Genomic DNA, 14181 nt, shown 5'->3' with positions numbered 1-14181 from the left:
GCCACAAGGGTTGATTTGGGGGTTATAAATTTTAGCGAGTAGGTGAGTTTGCAAATACACAACCCACAAGCCATGACAGTGCCTTGTATGGAAGTAGAGCAGCTCTTAGGAAGACCTTGATGCCTTCCCTTGACCAGTTGTTGTTTTTCTGACCCGCCTGTGTTCAGGGCAGAAGAGGTGAGCCCTAGGGTCTTCTCTGTGTCGTTAGAGAAGGGGGCAGCAAACTTTCTGTATCACGTGACAAATGAAGGCATTTCTTTGATCGATTCATTCGCTGTACATTCACTGTGGGGCTCCACTCACCACTCTGGGTTCTTTCTACACTTTGTCTCCAGGACATTGCCTGAGAAAGATGGCTCTCGTGCCTTATTTTATGTAGCACAGATTTCATGAGGTGTCAGGGGCATGTCTGTGTACAGTACTTAATTTCTACGGATGGGAAAATAGTTTATGGGGAAAGTTTATAGTTATAAGACTGGGATAATTATTTTGTGATATCTTACAACTGGAGCACGCTTTTGCACAAGAAAGGCATTAGTTTCTTTTATCAGTCTCTGAAACCTCGGTAAGAGAAGTTGAACAGGTATAAACAAGTGGTTAAACACTTTTTCATTTGCTTGAAGCAAACAGTTTACTGAACCCCGTACACAGCCCTTCACTTGCTCCTAGCAAACCTTCAGAGGTTCAGAACGGCCTGCACCACGGCAATTCATGGGGAAGAGATTTCTTGGTGATTAGTTTTTTGATTTTATCTTTTTTCCTACTGTAAATCAATGTAATATTATAAAATATGCCATACTGACAAATGCTTTGTTTTCTATTTATCACCAACGTCATGTGTAATCTGTCTTCTGAAATGCAGACATTCAACAAGCTTGTGGGAAAATTTAGCCAGCCTTTCATTTGAATTGAACACAAATACTTTCCACAACAATGGAAGGGAAGCTGGTTGTCTGTGACATCCACCATAGCCTACCTCCACCTCTGTGGGCTTTCCTCAAATCAAACCTTGTAAATTGGTTCATTTTCAGAAGGAGGGCATCATTGTGCTCACTCTAGTTGATCTGTAATTAACTTAATAAAAAAGCAGCCATCAGTGATTACCAAAGTATATTACAACCTTTTTGGGTGTATATACATATTTTGTATATGTAGTGAATATTTCTGGAGAAATTCCTTATTAACTGGGAATGTTTGGTGCCTCTGAGGAAAAGAACAGAGAAGCGGGATCAAGGGTGGGGGTGGCTTCACCTCTTCTTATGATCTCATTTGTACTAATTGGTTTGCTTTTTAAATTTTTTTTTTATTTTTATGAACATATAATTCATTATTACCTCCAGGGGTACAGGTCTGTGAATCGCCAGGTTTACACACTTCACAGCACTCACCATAGCACATACCCTCCCCAATGTCCAAAACCCCACCACCCTCTCCCTACCCCCCTCCCCCGAGCAACTCTCAGTTTGTTTTGTGAGATTAAGAGTCTCTTATGGTTTGTCTCCCTCCCGATCCCATCTTGTGTCATTTTTTCTTTCCTACCCAAACCCCCAACGTTGCATCTCCACTTCCTCATATCAGGGAGATCATATGAGAGTTGTCTTTCTCCAAGTGTAATACCCTCTAGTTCCATCCATGTCATCCCAAATTGCAAGAATTCATTTCTTTTGATGGCTGCATAGAATTCCATTGTATATATATATACCACATCTTCTTTATCCATTCATCTGTTGAAGGACATCTAGGTTCTTTCCATAGTTTGGCTATTGTGGGCATTGCTGCTATAAACATTTGGGTGCACGTGCCCCTTCGGATCACTACATTTGTATGTTTAGGGTAAATACCCAGTAGTGCAATTGCTGGGTCATAGGGTAGTTCTATTTTCAACTTTTTGAGGAACATCCATGCTGTTTTCCAGAGTGGTTGCACCAGCATGCATTCTCACCAAGAGTGTAGGAGGGTTCCCCTTTCTCCGCATCCTCGCCAGCATCTGTCATTTCCTGACTTGTTAATTTTAGCCATCCTGACTGGTGTGAGGTACTATCTCATTGTGGTTTTGATTTGTATTTCCCTGATGCTGAGTGATGTGGAGCACTTTATCATGTGTCTGTTGGCCATCTGGATGTCTTCTTTGCAGAAATGTCTGTTCATGTCCTCTGCCCATTTCTTGATTGGATTATTTGTTCTTTGGCTGTTGAGTTTGCTAAGCTCTTTATAGATTTTGGATACTAGCCCTTTATCTGATATGTCGTTTGCAAACATCTTCTCCCGTTCTGTCAGTTGTCTTTTGGTTTTGTTAACTGTTTCCTTTGCTGTGCCAAAGCTTTTGATCTTGATGAAGTCCCAATAGTTCATTTTTGCCCTTGTTTCCCTTGCCTTTGGCGATGTTCCTAGGAAGAAGTTGCTGCAGCTGAGGTCGAAGAGGTTGCTGCCTGTGTTCTCCTCAAGGATTTTGATGGATTCCTTTCTCACATTGAGGTCCTCCATCCGTTTGGAGTCTATTTTTGTGTGTGGTGTAAGGAAATGGTCCAGTTTCATTTTTCTGCATGTGGCTGTCCAATTTTCCCAACACCATTTGTTGAAGAGGCTGTCTTTTTTCCATTGGACATTCTTTCCTCCTTTATCAAAGATTAGTTGACCATAGAGTTGAGGGTCTATTTCTGGGCTCTCTATTCTGTTCCATTGATTTATGTGTCTGTTTTTGTGCCAGTACCATACTCTCTTAATGATGACAGCTTTGTAACAGAGCTTGAAGTCTCGAATTGTGATGCCCCCAAATTTGGCTTTCTTTTTCAATATTTCTCTGGCTATCCGAGGCATTTTCTGGTTTCATATAAAATTTAGGATTATTTGTTCCATTTCTTTGAAAAAAAAAAAAGGGATGGGATTTTGATAGGGATTGCATTAAATGTGTAGTTTGCTTTAGGTAGCATAGACATTTTCACAATATTGGTTCTTCCAATCCATGAGCATGGAACATTTTTCCATTTCGTTGTGTCTTCCTCAATTTCTTTCACGAGTTCTTTATAGTTTTCTGAGTATAGATCCTTGCCTCGTTGGTTCGGTTTCTTCCTAGGTATCTTATGGTTTTGCGTGCAATTGTAAATGGGATTGACTCCTTAATTTCTCTTTCTTCTGTCTGGTTGTTGGTGTAGAGAAATGCAACTGATTTCTGTGCATTGATTTTATATCCTGACACTTTACGGAATTCCTGTACAAGTTTTAGCAGATTTGGACTGGAGTCTTTTGGATTTTCCATATATGGTATCATATCATCTGCAAAGAGTGATAATTTGACTTCTTCTTTGCCGATTTGGATGCCTTTAATTTCTTTTTGTTGTCTGATGGCTGAGGCTAGGACTTCTAGTACTATGTTGAATAGCAGTGGTGATAATGGACATCCCTGCCGTGTTCCCGACCTTAGTGGAAAAGCTCTCATCTCAGTGTTTCTCCATTGAGAATGATATTTGCAGTGGGTTTTTCATAAATGGCTTTGATGATATTGAGGTATGTGCCCTCTATCCCTACACTTTGAAGAGTTTTGATCAGGAAGGGATGCCGTACTTTGTCAAATGCTTTTTCAGCATCTATTGAGAGTATCACATGGTTCTTGTTCTTTCTTTTATTAATGTATTGTATCACATTGATTGATTTGCAGATGTCGAACCGACCTTGCAGCCCTGGAATAAATCCCACTTGGTCATGGTGAATAATCCTTTGAATGTACTGTTGGATCCTATTGGCTAGTGTTTTGGTGAGAATTTTCACATCTGTGTTCATCAAGGATATTGGTCTGTAATTCTCTTTTTTGGTGGAATCCTTGTCTGGTTTTGGGATCAAGGTGATGCTGGCCTCATAAAATGAGTTTGAAGTTTTCCTTCTATTTCTATTTTTTTTTTTTTTTGGAACAGTTTCGGGAGAATAGGAATTAATTCTTCTTTAAATGTTCGGTAGAATTCCCCTGGAAAGCTGTCTGGCCCTGGGTTCTTGTTTGTTTGGAGATTTTTGGTGACTGTTTCAATCTCTTTACTGATTATGGGTCTGTTCAGGTTTACTATTTCTTCCTGGTTCAGTTGTGGTAGTTTATATGTCTCTAGGAATGCATCCATTTCTTCCAGATTGTCAAATTTGCTGGCATAGAGTTGCTCATAATATGTTCTTATGATTGTTTTTATATCTATGGTGTTGGTTGTGATCTCTCCTCTTTCATTCATGATTTCATTTATTTGGGTCCTTTCTCTTTTCTTTTTGATAAGTCTGGCCCGGGGGGTGGGGGGGGCGGTTATCAATCTTATTAATTCTTTCAAAGAACCAGCTCCTAGTTTTGTTGATTTGTTCTATTGTTTTTCTGGTTTCTATTTCATTGATTTCTGCTCTGATCTTTGTGATTTCTCTTCTCCTGATGGGTTTAGGTTTTCTTTGCTGTTCCTTCTCCAGCTCCTTTAGGTGTAGGGTTAGGTTGTGCATTGGAGATCTTTCTTGTTTCTTGAGAAAGGCTTGTATCGCTATTTATTTTCCTCTCAGGACTGCCTTTGCTGTGTCCCACAGATTTTGAACCATTGTGTTTTCATTATCATTTGTTTCCATGATTTTTTTCAATTCTCCTTTAATTTCCTGGTTGACCCATTCATTCTTTAGAAGGATGCTCTTTAGTCTCCATATATTTGGGTTCTTTCCAAATTTCCTCTTGTGACTGAGTTCTAGCTTCAGAGCATTGTGGTTGAAAACATGCAGGGAATGATCCCAATCTTTTGATACCAGTTGAGACCTGACTTATGGCCCAGGATGTGATCTATTCTGGAGAATGTTCCATGTGCACTAGAGAAGAATGTGTGTTCTGTTGCTTTGGGATGGACTGTTCTGAGTAGATCTGTGATGTCTATCTGGTCCAGTGTGTCATTAAGGCCTTTATTTCCTTGTTGACCTTTTGCTTGGATGATCTGCCCATTTTAGTGAGGGGAGTGTTAAAGTCCCCTACTATTTTTGTCTTAGTCGATGTGTTTCTTTGATTTTGTTCTTAATTGGTTTATATAGTTGACTGCTCCCATGATAGGGGCATAGATATTTGAAATTGTTAGATCTTCTTGCTGGACTGACCCTTTGAGTATGATATAGTGTCCTTCCTCATCTCTTACTATAGTCTTTGGCTTAAAATCTAATAGATCTGATATAAGGATTGCCAACCCAGCTTTCATTTGATGTCCATTAGCATGGTACATTGTTTTCCACCCCCTCACTTTAAATCTGGAGGTGACTTTGGGTCTAAAATGAGTTTCTCATAGACAACCTATTGATTTTTTTTTTTAATCCATTCTGATACCCTGTGTCTTTTGACTGGGGCATTTAGCCCATTTACATTCTGGGTAACTATTGAGAGATATGAATTTAATGCCATTGTATTGCCTCTACGGTGACTATTACTATATGTTGTCTCTGTTCGTTTCTGGTCTACGATTTTTAGGCTCTCTCTTTGCTTAGAGGACCCCTTTCAATATTTTCTGTAGAGCTGGTTTGGTGTTTACAAATTCCTTGTTTTTGTTTGTCCTGGAAGGTTTTTATCTCTCCTTCTATTTTTAATGATAGCCTAGCTGGATATAGGATTCTTGGCTGCATGTTTTTGTCATTTAGTGCTCTGAATATATCATGCCAGTTCTTTCTGGCCTGCCAGGTCTCTGCGGATAATTCTGCTGCCAATCTAATATTTTTACCATTGTATGTTACAGACTTCTTTTCCCATGATGCTTTAAGGATCTTCTCTTTGTCTCTAAGACTTGTAAATTTTACTCTTAGATGACAGGGTGTGGACCTATTCTTACTGATTTTGAGGGGGGGGTTCTCTGCACCTCCTGGATTTTGATGTTTTTCTCTTTGCCTTATTAGGGAAATTCTCTACAATAATTCTTTCCAATATACCTTCTGCTCCCCTCTCTCTTTCTTCTTCTTCTGGAATCCCAATTATTCTAATGTTGTTTTGTCTTACGGTATCACTTATCTCTCAATTTCTCCCCTCGTGGTCCAGTAGTTGTTTGTCTCTCTTTTGCTCAGCTTCTTTATTCTCTGTCATTTGGTCTTCTATATCACTAATTCTCTCTTCTGCCTCATTTATCCTAGCAGTGTTCCTCCATTTTTTTTATTGCACCTCATTAACAGCTTTTTTTATTTCAACTTGGTTAGATTTTAGTTCTTTTATTTCTCCAGAAAGGGCTTTTATTTCTCCAGACAGAGTTTCTCTAGTATCTTCCATGCCTTTTTCAAGCCTGGCTAGCACCTTGAGAATCATCATTCTGAACTCTAGATCTGACATATTAACAATGTCCATATTGATTAGGTCCCTAGCCTTCGGTACTGCCTCTTGTTCTTTTTATTGTGGTGAGTTTTTCTGCCTTGTCATTTTATCCAGATAAGAATATATGAAGGAGCAAATAAAATACTAAAAGGGTGGCAAAGACCCCAGGAAAATGTGCTTTAACCAAATCAGAAGAGATCCCAAATCATGGGTGGAAGGAAGGGGGTAAAAAGAAGTTCAGAAAAAAAAAATTAAAAAGTAAACAAATAAAGAAAAAATATGTATATTAGACTGTCGAATAAAACAGCGTCACCCACTTAATTTTGGGAGTATTTTGGTCTCTTAGAAGAAACTACCTCCCAAAATATTAAAGAATGAAAAACATATATAAGGGTAAACACAATGAAGAGATGGAATATGATTATAAAGATGAAAAAATTTTTTTTAATTTCTATAAAAGGAGTTGATAAGGATAAATTGGTTGGGAGAATAAAGAAAAAGAAATTGGAGACAATTTGCTCAGGCTGGAGACTATAACAAAGCCCTGTGCTAGATTTAGGGTGTATTTTGATCTATTAGAAGAAGTTGTAACACAAATTTTTTTTAGAAGAAAAAACTCTATGTGTAAATAAAAAATAAGGTTAGATAGAATGAGGGATAAAATATGACTTTATTAATGAAGTTTCCAAAAAAAATTTTTTTTAAGATTTTATTTATTTATTTGAGAGAGAGACACAGAGAGAGAGCATGAAAGGGGAGAAGGTCAGAGGAAGAAGCAGACTCTCTGTGGAGTTGGGAGCCTGATGCGGGACTCAATCCCGGGACTCCGGGATCATGACCTGAGCCAAAGGCAGTTAGTTGCTTAACCAACTGAGCCACCCAGGTGCCCAAAAAATATATATTTTTTTAAATGAAAGGTATTGTTAAGAGAAACTAGTTAAAAACGTTAAAAGAGGAAAGGGTAAAAATTTTAAAAAATTAGCAAAAGAAAAAAATAAAATTAAAAAAATGTATTAACTTTGCAAGACTAAAGAATCATGGGGAGAAAGCCATGAATTCCATGCTTTGCTTTCTCCTCCTCTGGAATTCCGCTATCCTCTTGGTACATGAACTTGGTCTTGGCTGGATTTCTTATTGGCCTTCTGGGGGAGGGGCATATTATAGTGATTCTCAAGTGTCTTTGCCCAAGGCGGAAATGCACGGCCCTTATCAGGGGCCAGGCTAAGTAATCCGCTCGGGTTCACTATCCCTGAATGCTTTCCATAGAGTTCCAGAGGTCAGGAATGAAAATGGCAGCCTCCCAATCTCTGGCCCAGAGGAGCCGAGAGCTCGGGGCCCTACTCCTCAGTGCGCCCTCGGAGAAAAGCACTCAATCTCTCCCATCTCCCTGGTCTCCAACCTGTGACCAAGCTTCTCTGTGTCTGGCACACGGCCCTGCCTGGAGTCTCCGAACCCCACAGATCCCTGAATTCTTCCAGGGGGGTCTCCCCGGATCTTGTGTGGCCCCTCTCACAGAGCAGTGGCCTGTGCCACGGATCATGATAAGGGAATCCCGAGGTGAGAGCTCGCTCCTCGACTCCATCTCTGTAGCCGGCTTCCCCACTCTAATACCTATGAGCTCTGCAACACTCAGACAGCCCCAATCCTTCTGTGAGCCTGAGGGACCTGAGGCCACGCTCTCCTTGCATGGGCTTCACACCAGCTTAGCCTCTGGAGCAATGTCACTCAGTGGAGCAGACTTTTAAAAGTTCTGATTTTGGGCTGCATTGCTCTACTTCTTGCTGGGAGCCGGCCCCTCCCCCCGCGGTCTACCTTCCCGTTGCTTTGGATTCACTTCTCCGCTGGTCCTACCTTCCAGAAAGTGGTCGATTTTCTGTTTCTAGAATTGCTGCTCTTCTTCTCTTCAGTCTCCCGTTGGATTTGTAGGTGTTTGGTATGGTTTGATAAGCTCTCTTGCTGATCTCCTGCTATCTGATGTTGTCTCAGCCTGCTACTTCTCCACCATCTTGACTCCTCCCTGGTCTGCCTTTTTTTTTAATCATGGCCATGTACTTCTTTTAAAGAACCCCTTTGTGTTGGTGAAACAAAAACTTGGTTTTTTCCTTCCACACTAATTAGAGCCATTTTAACCCTAAATATTATGTACTTTAATTTTAAGGAAATGACATAAATAACTATATTGTTTATTGTGATTACACAACAACACTTACCCATTATGAAATGATGAAATACAACAGAACTTTATAAAGTTTGCTGACTGGAGAGGCTGTGGGGGCTCAGAGAGGGTCATTAAAGGCCTTAGTCTGAGACGGAAAGGGGTTCACATTCCAGACGCATCCCTTCCTTGCTGAATGACTCGGGGCAAGGGACTTAACTTGGCTGAGCCTCCATTTTTCCACGTGCAAAATGGGCATGACGACACTCTCCCTCAGAGTGATTTTATGAGAATTTTTGTGAGACAAGCCACTTAAAACTCTAGCACCTTGTCTGGCACAGGGGAGCTCTAGATGAAATCGTCGTTATCAGTATGCTTGAGAAGTTCCCGATAGGGACGGAGGACTCTGCCTCATGACAGGGACCATGCACATGTGTTTGGAGTCACTGTGCCATCTGCTTTCCAAAAGCCCTGCTTTTTTTTTTTTTTTTTTTTTTCATTTCTTTTAATAGAGAGAGCGGTGAGGTCCTGGCATGTCTTTACAAAGAGAAATGCAAATTGTCCTCATTCAGGGGTGCAGAAAATACAGTAGAAGAATTGCAGCTGATGATGAATCAGCCTTTAATTAGTTGGGGGGCTAGGGCCCAGTGAAGACCAGGCCTGTGCTCCCCTCTCTCCGTGGTAAATAAAACCCAGCCAGGACCAGGGAGCCCACCAAGGATCTGGAAAACACTTGGCCTGTTTTGCCATTTCTTTCCAGCAGAGGGCAGTGAAAGACGTTCTTGCCAATTACTCTGCCCACCTGCCTTGCTGATCAATCAGAAACTGCATTTAATCACTTTGCATCTGTAAGAGGAAATTCATCCCCAATCCAGCCCCCCCCCACTGTGATTAGACTTATGCCAGAAGCTTAAAAAAAAAACCATTTGGGATGGATCTGAGAACTGGAAATAAAAGCCATTTTGTCACAGGACACTGCCTTTGGCTGTGACCACTGGGCAGGGTTTTATATGGCTCTGAGAGCAGTGCCCTCCTGTAAAGTGGATTGTGTGCTTTTGCCAAGCTGTGTGATTTCAGAGGGCTGGTGGACGGACTCTGGTGTCCTCTGTGGTCTCGTGGCAGAGAATGTCAATCAACTCCCACTGCCACTGCACGTGACTGATAGGAGAGTGAGACAGAGCGTATGCTTTGCATTAGATACACCTGGGTCCCTGCACAGTCTAGCCACAGGGCCTGATGGGGCTGCCGTGTGTAAGTCATACCTCTACTGAAGGGACATATTTCTACTGAACGATTAGTGCTTGTTTCACTGAAATTCAAATTTCACTGGGCATCCTGCATTTTTTATTTGCTAAATCTGGCAACCGCAGTCCTTGAGCAAATTTCTCAAATTCTCTGAGCCTTAGTTTTCCAGATGTAAAGTGGAACAACTGTAAAATCAGCCTCGTAGGAGAGTATTAAAGTGAAATTTGTACAACACTTGGAGTCCAGAGCCGGACACAAAATGAGCTGTTCAGGAGATGGTACTTACTACTGTTAGTTCCCAAACAGATGTTTTTCTCAATTTCAGCTATGTTGTCACAGGTGATCATAGAGGTAACATTAAGTTCTATGATCAGACCCTGTCCATTGTTACCTGGTAGAGCAACTTCAGGCTGAGCTCCATAAGGACCCTGTCATTTTCCAAGCCCCAACAGCTCCCCCCACCGCAAAATCAAACTATCCTCCAGAATGCGCTCTAAAAGGTGACCTTTTTATTGTAAGGTAACTTGTTAATGAATCTAGGACACCTGGATGGCTCAGGGGGTTAACCCTCTGCCTTCGGCTCAGGTCATGATCCCAGGATCCTGGGATCGAGCCCCATATCGGGCTCCCTGCTCAGCAGGGAGCCTGCTTCCCCATCTCCCTCTGCCTGCCTCTTTGCCTACTTGTGACATCTCTCCCTCTCTGTGTCAAATAAATGTCAAAAGTCTTAAATAAGAAAATAAATAATAAAATGAATGATAAATAAATTAAAAAATAAAATTAAAAGAAAATTAATTTGCAAATAAAATATTAAAAATTAACAATTATAATAATAAAACTAATAATAAAATAAATAAATTGATAATTGCCCAGGTTACATTTCAAAGCAGAGTTTTCAGGACACCCGACTGGTTCAGTGTATTAAGCATCTGCCTTCTCGGGTCATGAGGCCGGCGTCCTGGAGTGGAGTCCCGCATTGGGTTCGCTGCTCAAAGGGGACTCTGCTTCTCCCTCTGCCTCGGTCCCTCCCCGCTGCCTGTGCTCTCCATCTCTCTCTGACAAATAAGTAAATAAAATCTTTAAAAAATTTTAGGGCAGAATTTTAGACATAACCTCTAAAAAGACGAGCTGCCCAGATGGCTCATTCGGTGGAGTGTGTGATGCTTGGTCTCAGGGTTGTGAGTTTGAGTCCCGCCCTGGGTGTAGAGATGAATTCAGGTATGAGAAATAACCTCTAAAAACAAAGAATTTTGTCATTTTTCTCTACGGATAGATAAAAATCTATACCCACATATAAAAACATGTGAGCCATGTTATGTTGAGGCTCCCATTACTGAACAATTGGAAAGCATGTGCAAATACAGAGGATCTTTGGTCAAAGCAAACTGTTGGACTGTTACCGATGGGATCACAGTTCAGGATTTCAGAAACCCACCTCCCAGGCTTCCCGTACAGGGTGGGGGGTCGTCCTGCTGCTCCATGGCCACAGACTATCCAGGAAAACAGCTGGCTCCTGGCCTGGGGGAAATCGTTTTCAGCAGCAAGGCACGAGGGAAAGAAATTCTCTTCCCAGGCCAAGTTTTCAGCCTCCTGAGCCCCCAGCAGCATGTCTGCGGCCTCGGGGGAAGTCCTTGCTTGAAGTTTCTCTGTGTGCCCCTGGTGTGGGTTGGGGCCTGAGCAGATGAAAGCTCTGGTACTAGGCCAGCCCTGGACACTGGGGACGGTAGATGCCACCCACTCGTGCAAGCAGGAACAGGGTCCCACCAAACAGCTATGCAGATGAGGAAGGGACCGACTAGGACACAGCGGGGGTGACCTGCCCACTGGGGACCTGACATGCAGCCAGGAGGAAGGGCAGGATCTAGATGGCCTCACTGTATCCCTGGGTCGCTGCTCCTCCCCTCTTTCCTATCTACCTTGTGTCTCTGTGTGTGCACGTGCATGTGCGTGTGCGTGTGCGCGTGTGTGTGTGTGTGTGTGTTGTCAGTCCCCTCTGTTCCTCTCCCCTCCCACCTCCCCCTGCAGTGCTGTCCCTTCTCTGCTTCTCAGTCTGCTGCCCCATCTTTCCCGCCTACCTGCCAGTGTGTCCAGGGCAGTCAGCGTCATCTCTCAGGCCCCAGGCCACCTTTCTTGCATGCTCAGGCCAGCCTCCTTAAAGCCCAAGCCGTACTTCCTGGGAGAGTGGCAAAAGGGGGCCCTGTGGGGGACAGGGGTCCACCTGGCCTATGGGCCAACTGCAAAGGTAGCTGTCGGGGTCGGGGCCAGGGTGCAGGGAACGGGCCCCGCTCAGGCCCCAGTCCCAGTGTGGGGACTGCCCAGCACCTTCTCCCCCTTACCACCCTTCTCCAGCAAGCTCTAAGGCCTATACAGATGAGGGGAGGTCAGGGCCCGAGTTCTAGCCAGGCTTACAAGCCTCTAGGACCCAGCTCTCAGCATGGACTCAGGCTGGCACCAGCCGACCCGCTGGGTGACCTGAGACAGGCGGTGAGTCATCTGCGTGTCTCAGCGTCCCCAACTACGGAACAGGGAAGAGAAGACTCCCTCCTTCTTAGTGTGCCTCTGAGGACTGGATAGGGATGAACAGACACGAAGAACTTGGCACGGCGGTTGCCGCAGTCAGTGGTGAGAATTCGGTTCTGAGTGGCAGCAGCAGCAAGAGAGAAAAGCCCAGAGACCACCAGGATCGCAGCTGTAGCTGACCGGGGGGCTTACCACCCATTGCTGTGCGGACCCACACGCGCCAGGGGACCGCCGGGGTCTCTGTGAGAGGGTGTTACCAGAACTGATTGCCCTTTGGGTTTCAGTGGGTGCTTGTGGGGATGGTCCAAGGAGACTCCACACCGGGTGCTGTCAGAAAGTAAGGAAAGTTCTGTCAACAGAATCCAGTCTGTGGGATCGTCAGGGAAAGTAGAGGAGAGACTCAGCTGTAGATGTAACCCCAGACGTGGGTGTGCCAAGTGTACACGGAGAGCATGGCAAGGGCAGGCCAAGGGCACTGGAACAAGAATGGTGGACGAAAGGCAAGACGGAAAGCCCACTTGGACCTCCGCTCTGTTGCTTCATTGATCAAAATGGGGAAAGAACCCTAAAGGTCTTCAGAGCGTCTCCTAGAGGCCAGAGCCGCACAACACTGTGAGTCCACTGTCCAGGATGTCACCCAGAACCAAAGGGCCTGACAGCCAGAGAAGAAGGCAATGCAGGCACATGCCGAGGGAAGAGAGGATGCATGCAGCCCTGCAATGCCCGCCTGACGGGTCTGCAGGGGGCGGCTATGGGACAGACTCCTGTCCCTGAGGGCTGGGGGCCTGGCCAGGGGAGATGGCTGGCACCCACTGCACCCCCATTCCTCTTCCTCAGTTCAGCCTTCAAGCCCGAGAGATCTGTGAACCCCCCGAGGGTGGGGAACGAGGGAGTCGACCCTTCCTGCAGGCCTGATTCATGCACTGGGCGGCGGCCCAACAGAAGCTGTGCACGTGCACAGGGGTTCCTGCACACGCGCTCATTCCTCAGGTTCCAGGTTCCAAAGCTGTGTCCTGGCAACAGGCCCCGGATCGTGCTCTAGGCCTTCTGCCGCGACTTGGCAGCTGAAGGAGAGCGCTGCGAGCCTAGTTCGCTATCCTCAGCATCTGGCCTTACCGGACTGCTCTATGGGCACCTCCTTGAGCAGGACGTGCCCCTCCCCCCAGCCCCCCGCTGTGCGGGGTCCCCACCTGCCAGGAGGGCTGGTCCGCCCCCACCCCGCTCACTGTGGCCGCAGACTACTCTTGGCGCCCAGGGCTCGTCTGGCGGCCCACGCCCGGGGGTCCACTCGCAGGCGGTCCTCCAAGTACCCTGCGAGGTGGCAACCGCGCTCAGTCGTAGGAGGTTGCAGAAGGTACTCCTTGATCCTGGAGACCCGGCGCTTTCTTCTGGGGCTCCTCGCCTCTTTCTGCAGGTGGGGCTCCCGGGTGAAGGTGATGCTCTCGGCTCCTGGATCACAGGTGTCCTGCCACCGCTGCTGTGAGTCCATCGTGGACACGGTCCCCCCCTGTGTGCTGCAGAAGCGGGTCATCACCAGGCTGCCACCCTCAGAACCCAGGAATGTCCACGATGTCCCCACGGGGGAGAGGGTATGCAGAGACCCCAGAGAGAGCGGCAAAGGCACGGCACAGGTAGAGGAAAACCCTGCACATCCAGAGGGGCAAGAGACTCACAGGAAGGACCCTAAAGGCGCTGGGGCCCCACAGGGGGCATTTAGGCCGCTGGGGGTCCAGGGAGGCCTCTCTTCCTTTGTGCCCAGGCCTGGGCCTTTGCAGACAGCCATCCCCCGGCAAGAGAGCTTGGAAGAACCATGCAAGGGAAAGTCCCCCAGCTCCCATCGGAGCTCCTGCCCCACTCGAAATGCCATCACCAGTTCCTATAGTTCCACCAGGGACTGCCACCCGGTGCAGAGGAGGAGGGGTCTGGCCACAAGTCAGGCCTCGCGGCCCCCGAGGTCCTCCAAAAAAGTCAGCCAAGA

The sequence above is a fragment of the Martes martes genome, assembly GCF_963455335.1.
Source record: "Martes martes genome assembly, chromosome: 16".
Lineage (NCBI taxonomy): Eukaryota > Metazoa > Chordata > Mammalia > Carnivora > Mustelidae > Martes > Martes martes.
The sequence above is the reverse complement of the archived record's forward strand: the minus strand, read 5'-3'. Positions refer to the sequence as shown.